This window comes from Dunckerocampus dactyliophorus, chromosome 9 (assembly GCF_027744805.1).
Source record: "Dunckerocampus dactyliophorus isolate RoL2022-P2 chromosome 9, RoL_Ddac_1.1, whole genome shotgun sequence".
In the NCBI taxonomy this organism is placed as follows: domain Eukaryota; kingdom Metazoa; phylum Chordata; class Actinopteri; order Syngnathiformes; family Syngnathidae; genus Dunckerocampus; species Dunckerocampus dactyliophorus.
In genome coordinates, this window is record NC_072827.1 from 27179167 (window position 1) to 27193445 (window position 14279).

The 14279-nt window shown below is 41.8% G+C and overlaps 1 protein-coding gene across 5 annotated transcripts in view; it reads right to left on the minus strand.

The window, feature by feature from the left end:
- si:ch211-45c16.2 (mitogen-activated protein kinase kinase kinase 13) overlaps window positions 1–14279 on the minus strand; it is a 35489-nt gene that overhangs the window by 18698 nt on the left and 2512 nt on the right. The window contains exons 2-3 of one of the 5 annotated variants that reach the window (XM_054786332.1): window positions 12209–12380; window positions 6070–6148 (exon numbers count right to left, since the gene is read on the minus strand). The gene's annotated coding sequence lies outside the window, so the exon portion shown is untranslated. Of the gene's footprint in view, window positions 1–1386; window positions 4700–4744; window positions 5616–6069; window positions 6149–12208; window positions 12381–14279 lie in introns of those variants that run through there. The other 4 variants (XM_054786333.1, XM_054786335.1, XM_054786334.1 and 1 more) reach the window with 4 other exon arrangements.

A 14279-nucleotide genomic window follows, 5' to 3' on the forward strand; every position in this document is an offset into this window, starting at 1 on the left:
TAGTTTCCTTTGTCAGTGCAGACTACAGACTTCCATGATTAGGGCACTAAAGCAGCATCATGTTGGTAAACAAAAATTACGAAACAGCGAGATAGAAAAATGCTGCTGCATTCCTTTCTACTTGATGGAGCAGACAAAATTAGAACACACGAGCAAATACAGCAACATGAGAGCTGCCCAGTGCTGATTTGCTTGTCTGGATGTGGGCCCATGTCTAAATCAGCTTTACCCCCTCCGCCTTGGGCCCAAGTCCAGCTAGAGGGACTTGGACGGCCCACTTTAGGTGGGTGAAAGTCATAATCACATGGTGAACAGGCAGCTTGTTTCCATTTCAGTATGAATCCTACTATTTCTTCCCATTTTTTGTAAAACAGCCTAAGAAATGTAAGCTCGCAAAACATTTTGATGATAAATGAGTTGTAATAAAGAGAAGTACCTACTTTAACAGGGATCCCCAACCACCTAGCCGTGGTCCGGTACAGTCCGGAAAAATTTCAGGCAAAAAAAAAGACACTTTTAAATAATATATTTTGCAATATATTTGCAATATTATAACTACATTTAATTTTATGCAAACAAATATCCATTTTGGAAATATGGGATATTATTTCATTCAAAGAACAATATACAGTTAGAAATCCCACAGTTTTTGCATGTTTATATTGTTTTGTTTCATTATGTTTGGGCGAGCGGCGACCCTTCACTTTGTTCGATGGTCCTTGAACGCACCATAGCTGTGTGAGCGTGCCTACAGACTTATACTGTATTTTTCCCCCCATTCTTCTGTCACCTCAAATTTGTTCCCAAATGCTGATACTGTGTGGGAATGCATGAAGGTAAGGTTTGATTGAGTGCTAATGTACATATTTGTTCGGTGCACAACCGAAAAAATTCGGCATATTACCCAGATAAATTACTTTAAAGAGTCAAGCTTTTAAATTTTCATCAATGCACGTGGGCGGTGCATGGCAGCGAAGGTTGGCATTGCCATTGAGAATCAAATAGTCATACCTCCAAATGTTATATGATCAGCTCACAACATTCACTATTACTGTTAGTTCAATGATACACCATGCCAACAGTATAACATCAAAACTCCAATGCGGATGCTTCTCGTTCCTTCAAAAGCTGTACATTTACAAAGGGTCCTCGGTTCGCCGCAATCCTCAGCGACTGGAAGAAATAGTTCGACACACACTCAATAACTTCATAGGGTGGCTGCAGTGTGCACCGCAGCCAAAAAGCTGAAAAGAAAGACCGATTTTTCATTACACTGCTCTGCTCTGCTCTGCTAAACATCTTCAGTAAAATAGAAGCGCTGTCCCCTGAAATTCAAGTCTGTTTTTGAGTACCAGCAAAATAAAGTGTGATGTGTATTGTGAATACCTTGTGGTGCATTTGTTGGCAGTACTGACTCACAGCAGATAACAATATTCCGGCTTAGAGTCTCAAATGAACAGACTTTTCAGTGTGGCGTTTCCATGTTCTCCCTGTACTTTGTATGTATATATATATAATCTAACATGTATAGCATGTTAGCTTAAAGTTTTTCAAGATTCTAAATAGGCGGTAAGTATGTGAGTGTAAATGGTTTTCTGTATCAATGTGATTGACAAGTGATAAACCCCAGGTGTATCTTGCCTATCAGCAGCTGGTAGAGAGTGGTAGAGAAAATGGATGGATGGATGAATGAAGACAAAGAGGCAGTGGGAGGATGGAGGGGCCAAAGGGAGAGCAAAAGAAGAGGAAAAAAGCAGATTAGGCGAACAGAAAAGAACGCAGGGAGCTGTGAAGGGGGGGTGATATGGAAGCAATTTGTGGGTTGAAAGCAGAAGAGAGCATTACAAAAACATGAATTAGAGTCAGAGGAGACTCGGAATCTGCCATGGCTGCTCACAGCAAGATACGGTAGCACTGATGGGAAAGACTCCCGAGAGCGACAACAAAGGACACAAGAGGAGCCGGCTCCATGTGAACTGTCTGCCCTGCACGGCCAGGAGACAGCAGCACACGCACTCCACACTGCGACCAGAGCAGCTGCTGCCACAACAATTCCCCTTGTGCTCTTTTACTAGGGACAGCTTGCCTGGCCCACCAACAACAAGGACCGAAGAGGGGAGATACAGACACACAAAAAGTGACACAACAAGCATGCTGCTCGAGACATTCCGTGACTGACACAATTTGAAGGGAATGCGCAATATGGAATGCGTGCATGAAGCTTTGGGGGGAAAGAAGCAGAAGAAGAAGAGTTGCACCCAGAAGACAAAGGCAACCACAGCATGAACCCACAAAATCAATACAGACTATTGCATCTATTATATGCTGACTTCATACTACCACTGCCAATGACGTGCGGTAAGGTTCATGGCTAGTGAGGCACTGTCTCCTTCTGAGTTTTTTTTTTTTTATATGTGAATACAGGTTGCTCATTAAGAGGACAACCAACAAAAAAGAAGATAATAATTCACTTTGGTTAAAAAATGTGAAAAAAATGTTTTCAGATACATCTTTGTTTATGTATTTTTATTAGCTGATAAACATCAGTGTTCTTACCATTTATCTGGATAAGAAGTACATGCAGCCTCCTTGTCCAGAAAAAGTTGTGCTACTTTGTTGTAAAAGTCGTATCACTTCCTGGTGAGCTTGTATATACAGTATAATCCTCCATCTTGGCAATCAAATTCATTCATTCAGCAGAGCATAAAAATATATGTTGCATTTGATGTGTGTGTAAATGTAGCTCGAGCCAACACTGTTTGTGTATTTTATATTTTGTCACATTTTTACAGACGTTTGCGTTTAATTGTTATTAACGCTAAAAATGCTGGCTTTTCCTCTATGCAAGGACCTTCCAGCTCACGCACGCTTGACCGCTTGAGGATGAAGTGGTACTGCAGGTGCCTCCTGTGTATTTCTGTGTATTTCATTGTTCAACTATCAAGGATACTGATGTCACACTTAAATTAAAGACATTACACGGGCTATAGAAAGTCATGGTGTATGATAAATGTTTCTCCGACATTATATAATTGGCCACATGCTGACAAACAGAAACTGGCACACTCCATGATTCAACTCAGTGTGCAGTCAGATGATAGGCGGGGCTTGTGCACACACGGGAAGAGATGCTCGCAGCACCCTCACCTTAGGTTTCTGCCATGTATTTGATCAGGAAATGTGCAAATTCAGCAATTTTTACTTAAAGTGTTAAAAATGATTGGAATCATACAGAAAATACATTTACAATACAATTCAATACACAAATATTAAAATCTATTTTATGTAGGGATGTCCCACCGATATTATCGGCCTGATATTGACATAAAAATGTAATATCGTTAGATATTGGTATCCGGTTTTCCCTAGAATGAAAAACGATTTAAAAAACTGCTGGCCTATGGGCTCCCATACTAGCCAAAGTCATTGATGCATCCAGTGCGGCCACCAAGCAGAAACTCCTCGCAGCTCAAACCACGGGCTTGGGCCGCGCCAACCGCAGCCAACATATCGGTATTGGTTGATATCGGAATCAGAAATTGAGAGTTGGACAATATCGGCATATCGGCAAAAAAATATCGGACATCCTCAATTTTATCCATCAATCCATTCATTTTCTATGCCGCCTATCCTCACTAGGATCGCGGGGGTATGCTGGTGCCTATCTCAGCTGACTACGGACGAGATCCCTAATTTTATGTTATTAATTTTTTTTATAGTTTTCATAGAGTCTCACCTGCCTCCCCTGACTGCACGTCACTGACCACTGCTTACAAAAAATACGTTGAAGACTAAATATTATATGCTGCAACCAAATAACCAGCATCTGCCTTGCATGCAGGCAATGCATTAAGTCACTGATATAGAAAGTCCACCTGCCTCTTACGCCCGTTATGGCTGTGATACTATCACCAAAGATGGAAAATTAGCAGGTCAACTTTGTCCTCCCATTGCGTGTCGCTAAGATTCATACGGAACTATGACACACCAAAAATGCTGTCTTTTATCGGCAATGCAAAGCACCAAAGTCAAACAAAAGCCTCTTGAGCGCGACCATACAGTACATAGCACCAGTGTGAATGCTCTCTGGGCAAAGGATGGCAGGATGATTCCTCCTCTTCCCCCTCTAAAACCCGGCTGCCGGCTACTCATCCAGCACAGTTACATAAACATGCTTAGTATCAGAGGACAAGGGTGGGCACTACAGTTCCTGTTGCCAAGCAGAGTAAATAAAGAGATGGCTTAAGTAACGGGGGGTAAAGTTGACACACTAGGGAAGAGGATGCATGCACTGCATGTGTTCAACCATTGCAGATTTCAGACACGTGTCTAGGTTAAAGTACGTCATCTTTGACAGACAGCGTTATCATATCTCAGAGGGTGTTCCGTTACGTTTCCCTAGAAAGGAGCCAGGGAGGTGTGTTTGCTGCTCTGCAGCTGTGTGAAACATCTCCACTGTCCTTCAGAGGGCATGGAGACATACTGCATCACAAAGCAGCAGCAGCAGTCTCACCACAGAGCCTAAAATAGCTCCTGCACGCACGCACCGGCGCACGACTGCTCAGCACACTCCTGCAGTGCAGACAGGGAGGAAAGAGCTGATCCACATGCAAACACATACACACGAGAATTAAGACACTGCTTGCTACACACAAGAACAACGAGAAAGAGACAAATCACACAGAAGCGGGGAAATCATCGCCTATATTCGCATGCAACAACAGAGAATCACGGAACTACTCACTGGACTACTCACACAGGACAAAGCACAGATTCATGCTTCTTCCGCTCTGATGCAGGGGAGGTAAAAAAAAAAATAAATAAATAAATAAAAAGGCACGATGATAAAGTACTGGTTAGGGAGAAGAAAAAGCAGGAGAAAAATCAGGAAGAGGGCGAGTCAGAGGTTGGAGAATGACAGGCATTCCTGTAGCTCAGGCAGCACCCGGGCTGTGAGTGGGTGGGTTGCAGCGTCACCGAAACGCACACGTCACACTTTTCATGAATGGAACTGGCTGACGCAGAGAGGACGAGGTTCACAAACCTGAGGAGGAGGGAGGAGGAGGAGGAGGAGGAGGAGGAGGGGTGTCTTCTGCACCGACTCAAAGAGGAGGAGCAAAGAGAGATGAAGGGGAAAGGGGACGGAAGGGGAGGTGAATGTAATTCGGAGCAGCACCAGCTGGGAACAGCAGCCTGGGTTGTGGTTGTGTCTCTCTAAGTAGGACACTATGTTTTATTTTTTTGCAAAAGAAAATCCCTTTGAATTAAATCACATATGAGTTTAGCCTGTGCCTATTGTACTAGCATCACCTCATCTTCAGCAGCAAGACAAACAGCGTCAGGGAAATGAAAAATAAAAAATAAATACACCAAACTATTTCCCCACTGGAAGTAATAGAAATAATCTGTTCCAGGGTGAAACTGTCACCCCCATTAACTGGACAGGCTTTTTTGTCATAAAAGGTGCAAAAGGCGTTACTGTATGATAAAACTTACCACTGTTAATAGTAAGATGGACAAAACATGAAACGCTGAAGTCTAATGATGGCTGACTTACTGGTCATAAAAGTGTAAAAAGAAGTTAACCACTGTAAAATGTCAAAACAAAGAAATGCACTGCCTTAACAAGACAAGAGAGAAACAGGACACTGCTACAGACTACTTTATGTAATTTTATTTATGTACTTTATTTATCCCACAGCGGGGAAATTTACTTGTTACAGCAGCAAGAAAAAGGTGGAAGAAAAGTACAGAGCTGCTGTAACCGGCAGCCACTCACACGGCGCCATTTTGAAAAAAAAAAAAAAAAAAAAAATTCTCATAATATATTCTTAATAACAATAACAATAACAATATATTTGACGCTTTCCTAAGTACTCAAAAGACACTAGAAGCAGTTTTCAAAAAATATCATTTCAGGGCACCCAGAACACCGTCTCTGTATGGATGAGAGACTGAAACGTGTGGATAGCCCCTTAATGTCTTTGAAAATACTCTGTACACACACACAAACACACATGCACATAAACACACACACACACACACACACTAGTGCATTGCTGTACTGACCCGGAAGAAGATTGCTGGGCATCTCAGAGGTTTGTCCAGTGCGTTATGGTCTCTGCTTCACCTCTATCTTGGTTCTCACCTGAATGCACGCACACAAAAGCAATGGAGATGAGTCATATGACATTTATTAAAGTTCATACTGTGCAAAGACTGGCACTGAGAACATATACAGTCAGATCAGCTGCAGAGGAGTTGCTGTTTGCACTATTATCCTATTAAAGTATGGCACTGACTCAAACCTTGAGTCACTACAAAAACCACAGAAGAGAGGAGGCACGATTCAGTGTGTGTGTGTGTGTGTGTGTGTGTGTATACAATATTTGTGTATGTGTGCGCCTCTCAAACCAAAGGGGCTATCAAAAGAGACTGAATGATAGGGAGGGTCTTCTAGTGAAAGAGTGGTTTGGGGAACAGATGCTCCACCTTGTAGTCTCGTTACAGGCTCAAATCTCTGGGGTGGAGTGTAATGATGCATGGAGTGCATGTGTGAGTGTTTGGTGGGGGGAGAATCCAATCTCTGGCCTCCAACCACACCCCAGCAGGGGACCCCACTGGAGGAGGAGGAGCTCCGATATCCTGGGGTGAGGATAAAGAGGAGACAGCCCCTAAATGGTGTGAAATGGCAGTCCAATGAGTCAGTGCACAGATGGCAGAGGATAGTGTCCGAATGGGACACAATTTTAAAGAAATAGGTTGTGAAGTCATCAACGTGCTATCACATGTGTCCGCTATTTCACTTACGACAGTTGGTTGGACTTCACGTGCAACAGAAAGCTATTTAACTGTAACTGTCCATTACATTTTGCCACAATGTTTAAACAATTGTTTAAATACAACTGTTTATTTTATTTTTATTTTTGGATTAAAAAAAACTAACTCGTCGAATTTATTTGAAATATCACCCAAATCGGTACTTTTATTTATTTTTTAAAAAGTTCTCTTTGCATTTAAATTTTTTTTTAATTTCTGCCTTTTTGTACCGAAAATGAATCGAAGCGAGCACTTCAAGAAACCGAACCGAACTTACATTTTAGTGTACCGTTACACCCCTAACTGTACAGTAACTCTGCACTTTATCGCGTCCACACAGTGTCGGATTAGTAAAAAGTCACATCCAGACGGGAACGGATCACCGGGTGAAAACGATGTAATACATAAGGCACACCTACCTGTGGCGCTGTACACACACTTGCAGACATAAACAATGTGACACCAAAACAATAGAAGAAGAAAAAATACATGAGCATAAAGTTTGTTGTCTTCTGATTTCCAAGGCGTGTCTAGGCTGATGACGAAGTCAAATTACTTCTGCGAGTCTTTTTGGAGAAAATCTTTTTGGAAAATATCAGGAGAATGTCGACTGGGGTGAGTCACGGTAGTCAAGCATTCAGCAGCGGCCACTTCTGGTCACGTGACAGCAACAGGGTGGCAATGGGCGGTGAGGTCATCGTTTTCTGAAAGTAGCGGTTTGTTTGCCTACACTGCAACGACAAGCTGGTGTTATCAGATTTTCCCACTCTCACAAAATATTGTTTCGGGCAATGCCGTTGCTGCGTGGATGATAACTGAAACGATAAAATACTTTGCTGTTTCGACTAAAAAAAGGTTCTTGTGTGGACAGCTCCTAAAGAGCAAGTGGGCTCTAGTTAAACATGAACAAAATGGGAGCTATTGTATTAGACATCAAAAAGAGCAAGGAGTTCAAATGACTGAAACTGAACTGTTTGCTGAGCAGTGAACTTCAAGCAACACTTTCAAGCCCAAAGCTCCAAAGGTCAGCTGATCTCCAGTCTCTGTGCTCATGTGGAAAACAAACAAAGCCATTTTACAGTGCGGAAACAACACACAAATACAGGACGTTTTCTAAAGTTTTGTACAAGCGTCTTTGCTTTAATATGCAGCGAGGAAAGCACATCAATTTTGTAATGATCTTTTATCCGTTCAGTACACACGTTTATTTGTGCTTTGTAATTACGACATGATGACTCCCAGCACAACTCAGCTGAGTTCTGTGACATTTACCGTTTCTGCAATCAGTCTGGTTAATGATTATGTGTGATGCAAACCTGTAGCTATGAAGGCAGCAGGAAGTCCCTAATAAGATTTTTGTTTTACAGTGACTGAGCCTCACCTCTAAATCTTAAGTGTTTATCTAACTTTGATGGTTTCTCCTTGCAGCTTCTGAAACAAAAGTTATGAGGCAAACCTCAGTCTGAGTCAGCTTTATTCCTGCAGTGGCCCAAGCCTCTTTCTTCTGTCACTATCACCGGCACGCAGCTACAACACAACACAGCTAGACACGCAGATACAACACAGGCGGTCGGGGCTCCGTGTGTCTTGCCTCAAGTGTAAACCACACTGGCACTGCCCCGATATACACACTCATTACTTTTTCACCAACAGCGAAACAGCAGCACTGACAGCTCCTATGTCCCCTACATCAATAAGAGAAAAAGTCCCCATCGCACATCACTTAGGCAGGATTACATTTCCAACTGCCATCAGGAAGCAGTCAGCCGCTGACACGCTGGCTGATGGAGGTGAATGTCGCTATTATATGGCCAGTCATTGGTGGCAAAGGCCATGATGGAAGACATGTTAGTCTGAGCCTGTATTCTAACGACAACAAAAACTCACCATAAAGAGATAAGGATTAACAAGAAAATGATTGCACCACTGATGGCATTTAGAAAATAATTTACCTTATTTTAATCACAAATGAGCCACCATTTTCATTCAACTCACACAGCAGCTAAAAGGAGAAAAATCCTGCTAATTCAAAATAACAATGGGAAATACAATTGAATTTTGTCATGGAATTGTAATCCAACCGACATTTTCAGCAAACATCGCAAAGTTCAAACTGCTGTCATGCATTTAACTTTAACTGAGATGTGTGTATTGCTTGTTCTTTAGCTTGTTTTTGCCATTTGTGCAACACTTATCTTAAAAAAAAGGGCCAAGATTTTTTTCCCCATATACAGTTGGGTGAAAAAATGTGCACAACCTATTATCTCAAATTTGTACTTGTAAGCCAGTGGTTCTCAATTATTTTCTGTCATGCCCCCATTGGGGGACAGAAATATTTTTGTGCCCCCCCTCCCCGATTTCAAATACGATTGAGAAACTGATAATATCTATTTATTTATCTCTACTGTACAGACTGAACTGGAAACTGAGACCAACAAAATGCAACAAAATGGAGAGCAGTGAAGCACACAAGCGTATTCAAGGTCAAATTGCAACCACTGCACACAATAGGGTTAAAAGTTACATTGATAGATGGCGCTTTATGGCACAACACGTTTGCATATAACAGTTGCCACAAAAGTCATTCAGAATTTGTAAAAGAGCCCGTGGCTGTGGTTTAATTTTTACCTGTTGGGCAGTTTCTATCTTCTATCCTGACTGACTGTCATCAGAGTGGTAGGTAGCACCGTTTAAGTTAAAAATCACGTGGCCTTGAGTCAGTGTAAAGGTACTAGAATACAACAGAAGCTTAACTCCTTAGACCAGACTGACAAAGATTGTTGACCTCATGCACAAGGACACGCCTTCAGTGGATGGATGGATGGACGGATGGATGAAAAGAGGCCGACCTGGCTCTCTTGGCTGTTCGCACAAAGAACGGCATGGATGAGTGAATCGTGCATACAAAATCCTGCAAATCGGGAGAGGCTGATAATGTTTTGTGAGATTATCATGCAGAGCCCAACGACAACCCACAGCTTAACCAATTTGTGTTAAGAGGAAATTACATAACAATGAGTGTTCATCACTACGGGAAGATTCTGTTCACGCCACAACAATCCGTCTATGCTTGATCCCTTTATCTTTATTTAAGAGTAGACGTTGGGAGCAGCAGATGAAGATTGTGCTATCCTTGCAATCAATCTGCACCACGGACAATCTCGGGGAGCATTCATACGATCGGTTGCACGGGTGCAAAGCAGAAAACTGCAGAAAGGCATGAAATTCATGAAAGGGATTTACTAAGCATTTGTTGGTGGAAGAAAAGGACAGAGGCCTGCTTGGTGTTACAGCTGTGTAATTGTTTGTGTTAGGTGCCGCTGATAGCTGCGAGAGGTAAGACAAACATGAGCTGTGTAAAGACAAGACAACCTTAATACCCTGGGCATTGGCTACATTTGATTATAAACAGGAACAAAATCTGAGCGTCAGGATTGGATTATGTTCAGTCGCTGAGGTTCTACTGTATTTTGCCACACAAATCTCATATTCTGGCATCATTTCTTAGCGATTAACCACAGTTTGCCAGTTAAATGTTACACTGTATTTTCTAATGAAAAATTATATACAGTATTCCCTCCTTTATTGCAGTTAATTGGTTCCAGACCTGACCGTGCATTTCTGCAAAGTAGGATTCCATTGGTTCAGTTGTTGCTGTGTTACCACGTGGTCTAAGAAGGATATGTTTTTTTCCCCCAATTTCTCATGTACCCCAAACAATTATTAAAGTTACAAAAATATAGTTGTTATACAAAATGAGTTTTCAAATTTCAACATAACAGTCCTATCTTTTAGTCCTGATACTACATGCTCAGCCGTATTGGTGTTCATTATAAAGGACAAATCCATTAGTGTCATGTCAAATAACAATTTCCACAAATGTTTTAAGTCAATAATGGCGTGATGTTTTTCTGCAATGATGGATAAATCTTTGTTGGCTTCCATGGCATGTTTAATATCTAACGTATGATTTCACTTCACCACTTAAAAATGTCTCCAAAAAGGTGCGTAGCGGTGCGCACATTCTCACGTCAAGCTGTGTCGTTATAGGTACCATTTTTTGTGTGGAAAACGGCATAGGCAACCTATTGGCCCCTTTTTATACGTACGCAAGCTTTCTAGACCTGCAAGCTGCCATCACTAATGTACAAGATAACCAAAACCTGAATATAAACACATAACATTGTGCACGATTGTATGTTTGCTTTAGACAGACACTCTATATACACTTAAGACCACTTGAATGGATTCAAATTGCATTGTGTTATCATCTGCGCTCAAACGTGCACGAGTGTACAGACGCGAAACACCAAATGTCAGCGCTATTGCCAAGACGGAGTGGCCTGCATGACGAGTTCATGTGCTCCGGTTCTCCACTCGTGTGTGTTAATATGCTCCCCATGAGGCGCTGCAGGCTGTGGTAATTATAGAAGCTCAGCTAGCAGACACATCACAGGAGCGCAGTACATTCAAAGCAACGTGCCCTTGCATGAATAGCAGCGCATGTATGCATGCATGAAGACGCAACTTTGTAAATGGTTGTAACAACAATATGCGTTTACAGTGAGTGCATTTTGAGTCAACCTTACTATAGTTGAAGGTGCAACACAAACTGTTCCGGGATACTGGTTGACGCCGATTTGTTCTGATTTATACACCACATTTGCTTTCCTTGGAGGAAATAATTGAAATAAAAACAATATGTCCCAGGATTAAGCTGTCACCAACATTACATATTTATTAACTTCTACTAGCAATACTTTAAGATTTCAAAATTCCTAATGCAAGTGTAAAAGTAAGTCAACCACTGTTAATGAGGTTGTAAAAACAATATTAACACAGCCTTAACTTTCTTGAAAAGGTGATTTCTGTCCGCACATGTCTCATTTTAAATCTTTTTAATTATCATAAAAGTGTAAAACAAAGTTAACTACCGTAATAGGTAAAAAAAAAAAAACGCTACCTTGACTCTTGACTTATGGTAAGGCTGCTTTGACTACAAGGCTGCTTACTTTAAGTAACTTCCTGTGTTGAGGTCGGTGCCTCAAGAAAAACAACAAAAAGCCAAAGAAAAATCACCACACGTATGCAGAGCTGCTGATGTCGTTTGAACTCCAAGTATTGTTGAACTTCAAGTATTGTTGCTGTTCAAGGCCCGTTCAATATTAGCTAGCACACTTGGGCTTCAACAAAGCAGAGTTAAGCTAACCCCTGAAAGCCCACAACTGTAAAGCCCCTGCCCAAACATAAAGAGATGTCGGACTTAACCCACTTCTCAACAAAATCCCAATCCTGGCATTGGCCGCCCAGCAGAGCGTCTGGGATTGTGTCCAATAAAGCATTGGTAAAGGGATAAAAGCCAATGAAGCAGGATATGGAATTTACTTACCTTCTTAATCAAGCTGAGATGTCAGGATTGGCGTTATGTGGGCTGCTGTGGATGCGACGAGCTGGCCCTGTGTCTGCCGCATAATAAAAGTGTGGAGGCTAGTGGAGCTCAAACTGGGTTGGTGCAGGAGGGATGTCCATCAGAGGACGGGTGGATATGGGGGGAAGAGGGCCTGGGGGGAAATGAGAGAGTAAAGACCCAGAAAGAGAGGGAATGAGGATGACAAGACATCCATGCTCACGTCTCCTTCTTCATCCTAACGTTTGTTTGGACGTTTCCACTCAACTGACCTACAATGGCTGGTACATTCAGCACATCGAGTGTACTGATCTTAGATGCAATTTTAGCAGCACCTAAAATAGCCTTTTCTTGTGAGCCTAGCTGGGTTTTCTTTGTTAGTTACAATCAATGAATTAATCAATAACGTATCACATTGGAGGAAAAATATTATGGACGAACTCAAACTGCAATGTAAAATGTAGTACTGCTTCAAACAGTGGCCTCTGGTCTAGGAGGCACATTCATTCACATGAATAAAGAAACCCCGCAACCACTGGCGAGATGTGATTTGTCTTGATACCACCATCCGTTATGAGCTTTACGAGAGCAGACGTGGCATTTGTAAAGCTAAAGTTGACCGTGACGTTTGAGCCTAGGTCACAATCAGACGTGCAATTTTTTGGCTGTGGGATTTTTGGACCTTGGCTTCGGCAGCGTGTAGATCGTCTTTACTCGCCAACCGTGACCTCATGCAGCACATGCGCAGATGCAGATGTTTGCTAGCTAAAATTTGGGCTAACAAAAAAAAAAAATTGTTCTGTTTATAATATCTATTGTTTTTGAATCGTATCTTAACTCGCGTATCTAGATGTGTATGGAAGTGTTTACCGCAAAGAGATTTACATCCCTACTTATTATAGACAAAAACAACAACAAAATTAATAAATACAAATACAGATACAATAAACCAACAAAGCATAAAAAGCCGCACAACGTGTACAAATGGCCGTAAGCACCTCTGCATACCCGAATGAAATGTCGTCGTACAAGCAACGCACGACCGACTTACTCGACACGCATGGAGGACGTACGGAATATCTGAAGGTGGGTTGGCCGTACTAATTATGTATGTGGGGTGCACGTGTGGTGTGGCGTAAGTTTGTCTTGCAACCTGAAAAAAACATAAGCGCCCGTAGTGTTTGACATGACAAAGAACCTCTGAGGCCGGTCTACAGCTCGAAAATCAGGGCATTACAGTTTGTTGAATAAAGATATTGTTGATCGACCACCTCCTCGTCATCCTTCCAACTTAATGATGGTGGCGACAGTGAAGCGATAGAAACAAGAGCGGCCAATATTGAGCACATTGTGTATTCTTCTGTTGTCACTAGCTCTCTCGAGCGCGTCTCGTGTTTACAACAAAAATTACATTTTTAATTACTTTATGGGAGCAAGTACCTCCCCTGGAAACGCTGTAACCTGGAACGTCGTGAACAGAAGGCCACTCGTATTACAGGGAAAGGGATCCACATTAATTTTTTTTACTCGGCGCACAGTGGTCCCTAACTTAAAATTTTAGGAGCGCAAGCAGAAAATTTAGGGGCGCGCACCGAAAACGACTTGCAAAGTAAACGTTCACATTTCCTGTCATTTTCACTGGATTAGTGATAAACTATTAACTCCAATACCGCCCCCTTTTCACACACGTCGGTCCGCCTTCTTCTTCTTCGGTGTTTGTCTCCTTTCGTCTTTCTTCTTTTAGGAGTTATTGTGGGTAGGCAAACTAGCTCATTTGCGCGTTACTGTCAACCACTGGGCTGAAGTGTGGAGCAGACGTTTGTCAGCAACAAAAAATATTTGATAAAAATCAATAATATATAATAATAATTTAAAAAATCAAATCGAGAAATTAACTGGTCGTGTTCCCAACTTCTGCAAAGATAAATAAGGAAAACCTTGTTGGCAGGGTCTGGTTTTTTTTTGCCTTTAATTGTGTAATTTGATGCCTGTTTTGGAGTAACACAAATACATGGGAAATTAATTGCTCAATAATATATTTTTAGATAACAAC